This window comes from Malania oleifera, chromosome 6, assembly GCF_029873635.1.
Source record: "Malania oleifera isolate guangnan ecotype guangnan chromosome 6, ASM2987363v1, whole genome shotgun sequence".
Classification (NCBI taxonomy): domain Eukaryota; kingdom Viridiplantae; phylum Streptophyta; class Magnoliopsida; order Santalales; family Ximeniaceae; genus Malania; species Malania oleifera.
This window is the reverse complement of record NC_080422.1, coordinates 102,416,291-102,428,356: the sequence shown is the minus strand read 5'-3', so window position 1 is coordinate 102,428,356 and position 12,066 is coordinate 102,416,291.

Below are 12,066 nucleotides of genomic sequence, written 5' to 3'. Positions count from 1 at the left end.
CTTGAAGTATATTACTTACCCTGGTTTTGGGATGGTGCCCCAAAACTCCAATCTGAAAATTTACTCTACCTATGTTGCGGAGAATCTTCTTAGGAACCTTGTGGCAGTTCCCGATCGTCAAACTGGGCTGCAACAAAACCGAAAATGAAGAGATAATGAGAGAGGACCGTGGTTCTAGAGAGAAAAAGTGAGAGAGAGAAAAATCATGTGCTAAAATGACGGTTTCCAACCTTATAACCCGAGATTCGTCGACGAATTCAAGTGGTTCGTCGACGAACCAATGAAGACACTTCATCGATGAGGGGTTTATTTCGTCGACGAACCTGAAAGACCTGAAATTCCCCAAACTCTCGGTAATCTCTCGTCAACGAGACACGTGTAGCTCGTCGCCGAAATCTAAGGGACATCCGTCGATGAAGACCCTAGGTCCGTAAAATTATCATTTTCCTTAAATTACTGTAAAATCATGCTTATTCTATGAAAAAAAATAACATATTTTGACATACTATATTTACATTAAACTTATACTCATGCCAAACGAGTGAGTTCTACTCTGTAATATGCTATAAAATCTATTTTCTCTGTTTAATTCCAGAATTCCCAAAAACTTCGTTAATTCGTAAATAAATTTCTGAATCAAATATTGTATATTCAATAAATAAATTTTCTAAAAATATTTGACTTAATCTATCCCCTTACCCGTTTCTTGAGAAGCTTGTAGAAAACCATAAATCACGCTTGCGACGTTCAGAACTCCAAACCCTAAAATCACATTAACCCCTGTTTAATCAACTAAAACCCCAGTATATTACCGTCTAACACCTTTCCTAGGTTCACATATACCAAATAACTGCATAAATCCTAAAATAACTTACTTACCCTGATTTTTGGATGGTGCTTAAGAACCCCAAATTAGCATTCTCCGGCTAAGTTGTAGAGAATCTGCCTGGGATCAACATGGTAACTTTTGATCATTGAAATGGGGTAAAACGAAGCCGGGTTGGAGGAGAGAAGGAGGATAAACCGAAGTTAGAGAGAGAAAATGAGTGAGAGAGTGATTTTCCCGTTGAATTTCTAATTTCAGCATATTTATAGACAGCTGGCCACGTGGTCTCGTCGACGAGACGACAAGACACGTGTACTCGTCGACAAGTCGCAAAAGGGAGTTCGTCGAGGAATATAATGAGTTCGTTGACGAATATAATGAGTTCGTCAACGAACCCTTAATGGCCTGAATTCCCTGCTCTCGATACTTCTTGTCAACAAGACATGTGTACTTCGTCGACGAGAACCCTGGGTTTGTCGATGAATGTCTGTTGATGCTCCTTTAATATAATCCCTTTTTCTTTATTTTCTTTTCTTTATTATTTTATTGTTATTATTTTTATGGGTCTCTACATAATTTGCATGACATGTGTTTTTATGCATATCATTTACGTGTCATGCATACTTTTACTTTGCCTTAGCTACTAATGTTATTGAAAAGTCCATGTCTTGTTGTAGTGCTAAAGTTTTTGGGAATATCTAAAAAATATAGTAAAATCGAGAGAGAGAGAGAGAGAGAGAGAGAGAGAGAGAGAGAGAGAGAGAGAGAGAGAGAGAGAGAGAGAGAGAGAGAGAGAGAGACGTAAGCCATTATGAGCTTAAACGACTAAGAATGAGTAAATTGAAAATGTATATCTATTCTCCTTCTATTTTATTGAAAACTTCCTGCAATGATTCACACTATTTGTTTTGTATTACATTTTTTATGAATCATGTGAATTTAATTGTGACTGCATGCTATCTTATGAGATGCTCAAAATAAATCCTTGTTAATACTCATAAGATATTAGGATACTTTTTTCAAAAAGGGGTATATTGATTTAAATGCTTAAATAGTGTGTGTGATTAAATTTCTAAATTTTTATATACACCATATCATCCTGAGAACCACAGGAAAGACAAGCCAGTATAAAAATTAAATTGTTATGTTCAATTTATGCTTGATGTAAATAAATATCATTATGATTGCCTATTATATAACAAATTTGGCTGTAGAATGATTTTGTTTGAAAATCCCCTTCAAATGGGCAATGATTTTTAAATTGTGAAATATTGCTATATATGCATAAAAATAAAATATTTTAAATATAGCATACTTTTGTCCATCATACTGAAATTGAGCTTTAGGGGACTAATCATATATTGTATATCATATGATCCTAAACTCAACATGAAACTTAAATGTTTAAACATTTTCAAATGCATCTGCAGCTCATCCCTTGTTAGATACTACAGATTAGAGCTAAGCATAAAATGATGAAAATTAAGAGCACAAGAGAATAATGTTTAGACTGTAAAACTAAGGGGGAGTTCTTTAAAAATTCATCCAATATGCAATAAAATGTATTATATGTATCCTATCATGTTTATTGGATGACTTGAGTGATAAAATGTGTATATATCCATCATTCGCTTTAAGTTCAATTATATTTGATGGATAACTTATTTGTACTGAATGCCACTATCCTTTACTTGCCTAATGATTATATCTTCATATGGATAGTTTATATTTTATTTGTTATATTGATTGAACTACTAAATTGCATGCATATACTGAATGCCTTCTACATGACTGATGCAGTGATGTGAACTGCATGCTTGTAGTGAATATAAGTTCTCGCATGCTTAAACTGAGTGGTATCTGCATGATGTAGATTATTTTAAATTGCTTGTTTGAATCTATCAGGTTTTAGTGCATGAATTTTTGGGAAATGTCCTATTTACAGACGGCATGCTGCTGAAATTTCGTTAGAAATTTCCCAAACATAATCAAAAATCCAAACCATGCGCTAAGAAGATTATGATAAAATGCATGCTGGGTGAACCTTATAAATATTTTTATAGAAAATGCATACTAATTAGTCTTATATGTCTGTACATGTTGAAACTTATATGCTTTGGGCTAAAACTAAAAAACATGTACAATCAAAGTTTTCGAATTCTCCTAGGATGTCCTTCATCATATACACTTCTTATTGACCTAAGATAACTTAGTTCGTGGACACCATTTGGCCTAACTCCTTGGATTATGAGCTTCACTCTGAACCTAAATGGACGATCATAATCTCATAAATTTCAAGTTTATGTGACTAGGGAAATTGCATGACTTAGGGGGTGTCTTTCATTTTGTCACACACTCATTGAGTATTTTGAGTTGTGTTATCTTTGTTTTGAAACCCTATTGCATTACCTTTGAGTATAGGCTTGATTGGCTATTGTGTATTAAAACAAAACGCAATATGTCATGCTTATGTGTTGAATGCTTATTATTTGTTGCATGCTGAAATTCTTTGAAAGGATGAACATATAATGAGTGTTGACTATCATCCTTGAGCTAAATGCAAGTATATTTGCATACAAATATACAGGGGGAGCTTAAGCCCCACTTTTAGGAAAAACAAACAAACAAATGCATGTTGAGTGTTGATATGAAGGATGAACTTGTGTTAAATGTGCCTAATTGTAATTCATCCTGTAACGCCTTGAACCCTTAAACCCGGGTCCGGCGCATTATATCTGACAAAATCCTTATAATCCATAATCCATAATATACGCAGCGGAAAACATAACCATAATCTCCATTTAACATAATACCAGAGTTTACTAATTCTAATTATAATTCATAATAAATCATCCATCACCTGCATTTCTATAAATCTACATAACTCCCAAAATATTTCAGTATTTTCACAATCATTCCTTACTCAACATCCTTAAAACATAAATAAATAAAATATAAATATTTACATTCCCCAAAATTAATATAGAAATATACCATTTTCTTTTTCTATTTTCCAATAATGCTATAAAAACCTCGAGCTCTCAAAGCTCGATTTCGAGGAAATCCTGAAAAAGATAAATTCATATTCGGGTGAGACACATCTCAGTAAAGGAAGAAATCATATATTAAACACAGTGTGTGGCTAACATGAGGTATATAACAACATAATATTTAACATTTAAAAATTGTTAACACAATTTTTGAAACAATTCTCTGATCCTAATCAAACACGTGTAAAAGATTTAACCCACGAGATTACCCGAGGATAGGGTTGATTACCCGCCCATACAAGTAGCACCCCTCTGCTATGATATTTAGGTAACCGTAAGGTCACTAATAAAGCATACCAGGGCACTCACCTTATTCAGTAAACCCTCAAGTGTTAAATTGATCTCGTACTCACACTGTTCAACAATAGCTTACCGAAAAAGGCCCTTAGGATAGGGAAAACTATCCACCCATACAAGTAGGTTCCCTCTGCCCTCGTACGTTATGCAGCTACTGCCACATCTGAAGCTACTAGTGCACTCGCCTTATTCAGCAAGTCCTAAGGCGAAGAGTGCGCCCCGCCCAAACGCAACATGTTCTACATACATAAATACTTCTAATATCATAATATATTATTCTTTTTTGTCATTATTCAATCATACACACCCGTTCATGTTCATAACTTAAACATTGCATTTCATTTCACTTTAAGTGACTCTTTCCCATTTTTCATTATTCACATTTCACATTTCATTTCCATTCCATTCATTTCTCTTTTCATTTCATTTCCATTCATACCCAGCATCTTTCAACTGTTTTACCCAGTATCTTTCAACTGTTTTACCCAGTATCTTTCAATTATTTTACCCAACATTTTTCAGTTGTCATATATTTACCCAACATCTTTCAACTGTTTTACCCAACATTTTTCAGCTGTTACACATTTACCCAACATCTTTCAACTGTTTTACCCAACATTTTTGAGTTGTTTACCCAGCATTTTTCATCTATGTACATGGTTGCATTAACATACACAAGCAGCATAGTCCATATCATGTTTTATACACAATGCATTACTTACGTAACCTGCATCTCATACATTTAACATATATTTGCATAGAATCTCATATCACACAATTCAGTAATAAAATTCATACATTGCCTGTAAAATAAGTCAACCAACATTTAATGTTTATATACTGAAAATACCTTTTATTTCTTACATAATTATCGTGAAAATATTTCCCACTTTCATCAATTTATTTTCGCATATACATATCTAATAAACAACCTTAAACTCGAAAAAAATATAATTTAAATAGTTAACATTTTATCCATACCGAAACATATACACGTATATATAACACAATTTATTTTTCCATTAAATTCATAAAAATCCTAGTTTAATATATATTTTTCTCCTTACCTGATTTATTGAACTATGCCAACAAGGATCCCGAAAAGGTGCTTGCGGCGCTCACCCGGACCCTGAAATTAAAAATTCTAATTTCATGTAATTAATCATGAATAAAATATTATTTAAATATTTCCTAAACCCATAAATTTTAATTAAATATATCCTTAAATTTAGCCAAAATACCAAAATTTTCAAATCTCACTCTCGCTTTGGAGTGGGGCCTAAAAAACCCTAATTTGAACTTGACTTGTGTCAAAATGACGACGATCATGACTAGGATACCATGGTGGTGCCTGATCGTCGATTTAACGGCAGATTTAATCAGAAATTGAGAAATTAGGGAAAATATACTTTTCCTTAAGAATGATGCCTATGTCGCTCCCATGATAAATCCGCTCCAGTAGAAATGTCGGTGACGGAGTTAGGAATCCAACGACACCTTCCGTTTCCCGATCGGTCGAATATTCGTCAAGAAATGAGGGGAGAGAAAGAGGCGGAGACAGAGAGGTGAGAGAGCTTCAGGGGCAGCTTCCTCTACTCTGGATAGATCCAGAGCTTCCAATCTTCTTCTTTCTTCTTTTTTTTTTCTTTCTTTTACTTTATTATATTTGTTAACAATATTATATTATATATATATATATATATATATATATATATATACAACCACCATTTTATTTAACTAAATTAATTCAATTTAATAATAATTAATTACTTACTAATTACTCTTAATTAATATTTTTTTCATACTATTTATTTTTATTTTTTATTTAATACATTAATTTAATAGTGTTTAACTAATTAATTGAGTAATAATTTTAATTTATTAATTAATAATTTTTTTTTCGGGCTATTACACATCCTTGACCGTTAATGAATTCATGTGTGCTTGCGATTATATGGGGAGTTTAAGCCCCATCCTTAAAAAAGGATTAGAATCACCTGACCCATGGACTCACATTATTTCTATTGTTTCTACTTTTTGAGTCCGAAGTTTTTCTAAATACCTTGAACATCATATCCTGTCTCTATAGAATACCTTCGATATAGATTGTTCCGCGTACACATGAACACCATGCTTGACTTATTGTTTGACTTTTAGAGCACGTGTGTTTAGGGACATTTTATTAGTGAGATTTATTGGTCTAACATATATCCAATAAAATTTGTTTAAGAATGAAAATAGGACTTATACTAGTTAAACTCTAAATGAAATAACACAATTAATATCAGCATAAGTAATTAATTAAATCTAAGCATATATTTAAAATTGATAGGGGTAGCATCTAAACACAAATTTCCATATCTTGTTGTACTCGCCCATATCTTAGCTTAGATTAGAAGTTTTGTGTGGCATGTGCTTTAATGAGATAATTTTATTGAAAATCTAAATTTAAAATATGTTGCTTGGCTACAAAAGTTTTCAAAATTTGCCATATAATCTTTCATTTAAATTGTCTTTCTTTAAGATCCATATGATTGTTTTTTCTGGGCATTTGTTAAAATGTTCTGTGCTTGAATGTTAAACCAGAAAAAAACTTCGCTTGCTTGAACTTTATTTAAAGTTTCTTTTTCAACAAGCATTTGTATTATCCATAGCATTTATTGAAAATTATAAGGGGATATATATTCATTTATATATTTATTTATATATATATTTTTTAAAAATTGCATGAAATTAACTTTCATAGAATATATCTTTTTTCTTGCTTGTATGCTTTATGCTTCATGACTTATGCTATCCTGTCCTAAAAACTTTTATGTCATGAAATTGTCTTAAGGGTGTTGTATTGCATAACTGGTTCATTGATTGTTTATGAAATGCATATGAACTAGTTAGACCACTCTTATGCTCAAACCAACACTTACAATCATATGCTGCTTGTTTTTAAATTTCAATCTTTTGTGGGTCTTATGTTATGTTCAACATGAATTGGTTTGTGTATACTTCTGGTTTGACCATGTTTATCATGACATTTTTTTAATAACCAGTTATATTGTGTTGTATGAAAAATAAATGCCAAAGCAATAAAGGGAGAGTTTACTGAGAAAAATAAAAATAAAATTAAAAAAAGGGAGTTCTCTTGCTAAGTTTGTTTTAAATAATCAAAATGTTTTCTACTTACCTTAACCATTTTTGTTGATGCAAAAAGGAGGAGAACTTAATGAACAAAATGTTTATGACCACGAGGAAAACTTATTGAGGGCAAATATCATAAGGGCAAATTTCTGAGCTTGTGCTTTAACTCAAAAATTAAATGCATGATCAATTTTTTATGTCTTCTTTCGTGAATATGCTTGACTTTTACTTCTTATATTTTCTATGCATATTGTTAGGGGGAGAGCCTTTTCAGGCTGCACCCATTTTGCTCTTATGTGTTTGTCATAATAAAAAAAAGGGGAGATTGTTTATTTTTTGAGTTTGATCTTTGTTTTGATGCTGATCAACACTAGTATCTCTTATGTGTGTGTTTAAGTGCTGAACAAGTATAATTCAGGTTACAAATAAGATCAAGAGAACATGAAAGCCAAAATAGGACTTAAAAGTTCAAAACAGGCGTATTCCATGATGTCAAAGAGCAGAGGAGAAGAAGAAGACATTTGAGTTGAATTGTATTGCATTAATTTTTATTATTTTGGTCTGTAATATTGCATGCATTTGCATAATATGTTTTTATGCTCAATACTATAAACTGACCTTAGGGTTCATAGTCAACCGACGCTAGTTTTTTGGGTTAGCTCAAGATACCTTAGAATGACCATAGGAACCATCACCTCTCAAAACCTAATTGCTATAAATTATTCACATATGGTTGAATAAGCTCAAGGTCAAAATTAGGGTTTCGGGTGACCGAACCTAGAGAGTTAAAAATGGTTCGAGTGACTGAATGTGCAAAGGGTCAACAGTTGACCATGGCTCGGGCGACCGAAAGCTTAAAGGTCACTTTTCCACTGTCCCCGAGCAATCGAACTTTTAGTTCAAAAATATCCCAGGCAACCGAAATGTGAAGTTCGACAGACTGAACTGTGAACCGGGCGACCGAACCTCGAGCGTTTGAAAAATCACCTTGGCTCAGCCACCCGAACCTTTCCTCAGGCACCCGAGCTTGAAAATTAACTTTTTCCTTGTGTGTCTATTCGGGTGACCTACCCTATGGACTGGGCAACCGAACCTCTCGGGTTGCAAATTTTTTACTAGGGTTTAAAATCCTCTAAAATTATTTTGTTAATCAAAGTTCCCCCAAACCATTTTTAATGTAAAAATCTTTTATTTGGGGTAAAATGTTTTAATCTCTCAAACTCTATTTCATTCTTTCTTTGAAAATCATTTTAATAGTGTATTTCATTTGGGCATTTATTTTTGCATCTATGCTTTCATAGATAAATTTTTATGTTGCAAAAGTCATTTGAAAAATCAAAACCCTAGGTTCTGCTACTTCTCATTGAAAATATTTTATAGAGAAATATTTTATTAGAGTTCAAATCTTTGAAGCATATTATCATATATATCTTTCTTCAAAGAGTGAAAAATTTGTTTAACACCTTTTCTCTACCGAGCATAAATCATATCACATTAGAGTGTGCATTTTATGAGTTTAAATGTGTACATCCTAGCTTATTGTTTGAAGCATGTAATATGTACAAAAATGATTTTTATTGTATCGGTTGTGTTCAACCCGAAATTGAACTGGAGAGTCTCAGCCGCGTAAATGAGACTGGTTCGGTTTAGCCTGATAAATTGAACTAGGGAGTCTCTGCCCTATAAGGGAGATCAGTTGGGCTCAGCTTGGTAATTGAGTTGGGGTTTTCCTTGCCCCGTAAGAGTGAGCAGTGATAGTGTAATCCTTGGGGGGTATGCCCAAGGTGGGGACATAGGCTGGTTTGGCCGAACCTTGATAACAAATATCGTGTGTCTCTCTCTCCCTATTTCATTTACTTTTCACACTTTAATATTAGTATGTGTATGCTTGTTCATGTTTTGTTATAATTATCTTGCATGCACACAAAATTAATTTAAATGAGATATGCAACACACATGTATGTATGCACATATTGCTTACTTACTTTAGATACATGTTTTATTTCGAATGGGATATGATTTGTGGTGAATCGGCGAAATGTTTAAATTAGTCAAAAAGTTTTTAAAACCCAATTCACATCCCTCTTGGGATTACACCAATTCCAACAAATGGTAAACATTTCTATTTAGCTAATGGAGAGATTGTACAAACACAAGAATTAGGAAATTTTGGTACATGCATATTTGATACATAATTATTGAGATATTTTAACTTGGAAAAGGTAATGTGACCTAGCCTATAGTGCCACAAACTAAAATTCTAATTTATTGAAAAAGATGAACATAACAACGAACCAAGGGACTTTGCATAATCTATATAGGCCCGCCTTCTCCTCACCCATTCCAATCGTTGTCCATGTAGACAGATCCAAGATGAAACAAAAATTGGAAACAAAAGCAATACAACATGAAAAATCACGTGTCAATTTACTAGTAGAAATTAGGTTAAAAGAAAAGGAAAGAACACAAAGGACTTTGTGTAAAACAAGATTTTTCTAGTAAATGAACAATACTAGTATGTATTACTGGAATTGAATGACCATTTGGTAGTTTAACAATAGAAGCAACTTTAGAAGTTATAGAGGAAAAACAAGCAATGAAGTTGACCATATGGTTTGTAGCTCCAATATCAATAATCCAGGGCACAAGATTACCTGCAAAGTTATCAGTAGAGGACAATTGTAAAGTTGGTAGAATACTAGAAGTGGCTTGATTTACCAAGTGTGGACTAGATTGCGGTTTGAGCATGGCAAGTAGCTGCTGGTATTGATCTTAAGACAAAGGAAACTGTGAAGCATCATCACTTGATTTACCCAAATAAGAGTAAGTTTGATTAGCTGAATGATTAATTCCTCTTTTGGACTTAAAACTGGGAGGAAAGCCATGAATCCGATAACACTTTTCAAAAGTATGACCCGTGTATCCACATGGACTACACATAAGTTTATTCTTGCGAAAATTGATTTGCTTTTAGGCAAAATTTCCAGCTTTCGGAGGCTTTGCTGTCAAGGCAACAATTGATTCAAGGCTAGGTACAGATATATCCGAAGTGATTTCTCTCTGTTTCTTTTCTTGTAACAGTAGATAAGTAACTTTGTTTATGGATGGAAAATGATCAAGTAATAAGATCTAACTTCGTATACAATTGAAAGAGTCACTTAACCCCATTAGAAAATGCATTACATATACTTTTTGCTGAATTTCTTAAAAAATTTGTAGTATTTCCATAGAATACTGTGGCAAATTACGTTTATAATTTGCTAATTCATTCCGATAGGACTTCAAATCTGTGTAATAATCACTCACAAATTTCTGATTTTGTTTGAATGAATTAATTGCTTTTCTCAATTAAAAAATTCGTGGATGATTACTGATGTTTATGGTGCGGCTCTTATACTTCGGAAGTTTATAAATAAAGGGAGAAAAGAATATGTATGTGTTCTTCGTGTAGGGCAGTAGCAAAAACTCGTTGACGAGTACCCTATGCTCATCGATAAGGAGATACCAAGAGCCAGAAAAACTTAGAGTTTAAAGACTCATCGACGAGTGGATAGACTAGTCGACGAGTGGTCTTCTCTGTCTCGTCGACAAGTGTCCTGTTCTCGTCGATGAGTGCTTCTGGGCTAGCAGAAAATATTTGAATTTTGAATGTAAATGTTGTGACGGTTGGGGATTCGGAGGGAAGCCTCTAAGAGCTTGTTATATATATATTCTTTTGGGCCTATTTTGACATGTAAAAGAATGAGAGAGGGTGAGAAAAGGAGAGAAGATCATTATAGTGTGTAATCTTTGATCTTCATAGTGAAATCTCTTGCGATTGTTCCCGTGGATGTAGGCTTGGCTGAACCACATAATTCATGGTGTCGTTGCCTTTATTATTACTTTCTTTTTATTGTTGTGGTTGTAGATATATTCTCTTTATCACCATTTATATTGTTACAAATGTTTGTTTGATTCTTTACAGCAATATTGTTATTCTGTTGCGCATTGTTGGAAGATGCTCTATTTCACAACAATTACCTTGTGAGAAACGATCTTGCAAATCCTTTAACATGTCTATAGCGCTATCAATGTAGAGACTGCTTGATCCTATGTTCTTTGCAACTGAATTGAGGATCCACGAGACAACCATATCATTACATCGAATCTACAACAATTAAAGAAGATCAGCTTCAATAAACGACTTCTTGAGGATTCCATTGATGAATCCATTTCTATTTTTAGCGCTGATGGCTTTGAACATTGATCTCGACCATGAGTGATAATTGTCATCGGTTAATTGATTGATAACAAGCATTATGCGGGGATTTTCACCATGATGTAAGAAATAGAGGTTTGAAGGATCGTTAAGTGAGGTTAGAGGAAGAGGAAGACGACATGACATCGAAATCCATGACAAAATTTTAGAATAGCAATAATGCTTTCATACCATGACAAAAGTTGAATTTTGCTATGGAGATATTTGGAGATGAAAGTAATGAGGAATGAGAAGGAAGTTTTGAGAAATAGAGAGTTAGGGATTGAGAGAAAATCATTTTTTTTATCATCTATTTTTACTTTATAAAAATGCAAGCGCGCAAGTATTTGTATGTACTTCTTAATAGAAATGTAAATGTAAAAAGGGCACAAATATAAATGTACAAAAACTTACATATTTCTAATAAAATACAAGTTGCAATTTCAAACTTCTTCGAGCGGCAATCCATCTTTTACTCTGTTAATTGCGATTTTTAGACGGCCGCCGGTGACGGCATCCAG